General features: G+C 37.4%; 1 long non-coding RNA gene across 2 annotated transcripts; it reads left to right on the forward strand.

Annotated features, from left to right (window-relative positions):
• Positions 1-147: 147 nt before the first annotated feature.
• On the forward strand, positions 148-2,777 carry LOC132610085 (uncharacterized). 2 transcript variants are annotated; one of them, XR_009571007.1, is made up of 3 exons: positions 148-542; positions 1,116-1,377; positions 2,372-2,777. It is a non-coding gene; the product is annotated as an uncharacterized LOC132610085 (long non-coding RNA). The 2 variants fall into 2 exon arrangements; XR_009571006.1 differs by lacking the exon at positions 148-542 and having other exon boundaries at positions 550-1,377.
• The last annotated feature ends 599 nt before the right edge of the window (positions 2,778-3,376 follow it).

A 3,376-nucleotide genomic window follows, 5' to 3' on the forward strand; every position in this document is an offset into this window, starting at 1 on the left:
TTTAACAAATTAGCTAACACGTTAGTACTATTATTATTCCAGCAAGATGAGTTGACATTAATATATTAGTTCTAGTCTTTAAATTAATGTAGGGCATCATAGTCATTTTCATGCTTACCCCTTAGTTTTAATAGTTCCATATACGTGTCTATGGTTCCATAACTACACACTATCATTAACTACATGGCTTTCATTTCCGTTGCCGACACATAAATTATTTTTGTAAATTCTTACTTCACTTTTCCCCTTCAATCTTCTTCGTTTTCTCCGTTTAACATTTACACGATGTTACATTAAAATTTCCACTTTTCATTACGTTTGTTACACCCCTGCCACTTAACCTCTAGATATACATACACTTTCTTACCTATAGGAAGCAAAATAGGTTGCTGGATGTTTCCCCTTCAACAAGGAGTAGCAAACTTTCTCGTCCTCTTTCATTGATTTCATGGTTATAACATCAGTTTCCTCCGAATCTTAGCAAAGTACGGGATTATTTCGTGGTGAAGTAAGGTGAAAAAGAGTATTTCTTGGCACATAAGGTAATAATTCTCCACTCCTAGATATAGTTAAATTCATCTAGGTCATAGTTAAATTGTGAGACGGAAACTACGAAATTAATTACGGAAAATCGGATAAATTGTTATTGTTATCATGTGGACTATTTGGTGGTTGTTATGAATTATTTTGTAGGCTGGAATATTATAGGATTGGCTGTAGTTGTAATAAATAAAAATTAATTATGTGAATAATTTGTTAAATTTTTGGATTTAGTGGAAGACTAAAAAAGGTTAGCTAATGAATTAAATAGATAAGTGGGAAAGGACCCTTTCCACATGGGAGCCACTCAATAAAGGTTGAAATGATTCATTCTTCATATACGTATTTGGTGGCAATCTTAAAATAGTTTTAGAATTTATAATTATTAAGGGTGGGCCCCACATTCCAATAAATAAAGGAAAGATAGTTCATTGAGTTTTCAACTTGTAAAGTTAATTCCGTTAAACTAGCAGCAAGCATGTTCAACGTAATAGCAATACAATTACTTTTAAACTTATACCTTTACTTTATCAATTCTCATTGAAGATGGATAACTGTACATCAACTCTTTTAAGGTAGCCCATCTTGAATTTAAGATATTCATCAAATGGAGTGGAGGTAGCAATGAAAACTATATGCATCAACGTGTTGTGTTTATTTCCAAGTTGTCGAAGCCGCTTGTTTCTTAGAAGATTGAGGAAGAGCGGACAAATTCCATCTCATTTACGGTTAACGTGAGAATTGGACGAACTGGTTCCGTGGTAGCTATTTAAAAGGAAGTATATAAGACTTGCAGGTTCAAGAAATGAGACATGGGATGAGTGAGTAAGCGATGAGGTATGTAAAGCTGTCCCTTCCTTCTTTTGGCATGTCTTAGGTGTAAGTGATGAATGATATGGACTTTGGGGTAATTCGATTCATAAGTTTGAGTGATATTTATGATTCTTATTCACTTCTTGATATTATCATTTTCAAGTGATTGAGCCTCCCTCTCCAGTTTTCTATACATCGTATAATAGTCGATATATACACGCTCCTATTCTTGGGAATTCTATGATAACTAATACTCGGACTTCTATAAGATGTTTCATATTTTATTGACCTATGACTATGATTTCTAAGCCTTTTTGATATACTTTATGATGACATTCGAGAGTTATTTGATATGTTCCGAGTAACATTCGAAAGGTATTTAATATGACTATTGTCCTGATTTTTAAATGATAGCTCGTGTTGATTATTCCTGGGAGTCTTCGAAAATGTTTTAATTTGCATATGGTTGCTCACTACTCCACTCGTGCAAGTCTCAACATGCCTTTCACTGAGTCCCGGGCCAGGACACGTTTTCGTGCACAACTTTACTGCATTGTTCACCGAGTCCCTCACTAGAGGGCCGGGACACGTTATATGTATATGTATATGATGATATGATGATACGGTGATGGAGGCCAGGATAGCATATGATGACTTTATTCACCGAGTCCCTCACTAGAGGGCCGGGACACGTTATATACATATGCATGATGATGATATGATTTTATTTACCGAGTCCCTCACTATAGGGCCGGGACATGTTATATATATACATATGTACAGGATGAGTACCTAATTATGTCACTACGTCCCATAACAGGTTGAGTATGATATATGATATTGACATGCATGATTTATGTTTCAAAGGCAAGGTGTTTTGGTATTCTGAACATTGTACTTGTTTCCTGTACTTCTTATTTCAGTTATGATCCTGATTACTGTATTTCATGCTTTACATGCTCAGTACATATTCCGTACTGACCCCCTTTCTTCGGGGGGCTGCGTTTCATGCCCGCAGGTACAGATACTCGCTTTGGTGAGCCGCCAGCTTAGGATTCCCTTTTTACTGTCTTGGAGAGCTCCGTCATTCCGGAGCCTAGATTTTGGTAGCGACTTCCTGATATGCATATATATATGTTTTTGTCCATGGGTACAACGGGGCCCTGTCCCGTCATATGTTACTGTTGATACTCTTAGAGGTCTGTAGATATGTATGTGGGTTGTTTGCAGATGTGGTTAGTTGTGCCTATATGGTCATTATGGATGTTCTAGCGTTGTGGCAGCCTTGCCGGCTTGCATATATTATCGTTCTGTTGTAGCAGCCTTGTCGGCTTGCGTGATATTCTGATATGTAGTGGCAGCCTTGTCGGCTTGCGTAGAATAATAATATATACAGTGGCAGCCTCGTCGGCTTGCGTATGTCATTACGTTGGGATTGATTGAGAACCTATAGTATCAGTCCGATTATGTCTGACAGGTACATATGGGTGCCCAGCTCGGGCACTAGTCATGGCCCACAGGGCTGGGTCGTGACAAAAGCAACCCCGAAGAAGATTCCCGGATGATAGAAGTAAATTCATAGAAGAAGAGGTACAAAGGCTATTAGACGTTGGATCCATGATGCCGGTGGAGCATACGGAATAGGTATCGAATGTTGTAGTAGTACCAAAAAAGAATGGAAAGATGCGAATGTGTGTGGATTTCACAGATCTAAACAAAGCATGCTCGAAAGATCCATTCCCACTTCCTCATATAGATCAAATGATAGACGCAACAGCCGGCCATGAATTATTAAGTTTTCTTGACGCATATTCAAGATACATTCAAATCAAGATGAATCCTGCAGATCAAACAAAAACAACGTTTATAACTGATGTGTCGCGAATTTGTGGCACATTCGACGCTGTTTTACTATGAATTTTGGTTGTTTTCAAGTAAGTCTGGTTTTTGTTATTATGTTTTTGTTGTGTTTTAGGAAAACAATGGCCTAAAAGAAAAAACAAAGAACAAAGGAAAAATTGGC

The sequence above is a fragment of the Lycium barbarum genome, chromosome 9, assembly GCF_019175385.1.
Source record: "Lycium barbarum isolate Lr01 chromosome 9, ASM1917538v2, whole genome shotgun sequence".
NCBI classification, from domain to species: domain Eukaryota; kingdom Viridiplantae; phylum Streptophyta; class Magnoliopsida; order Solanales; family Solanaceae; genus Lycium; species Lycium barbarum.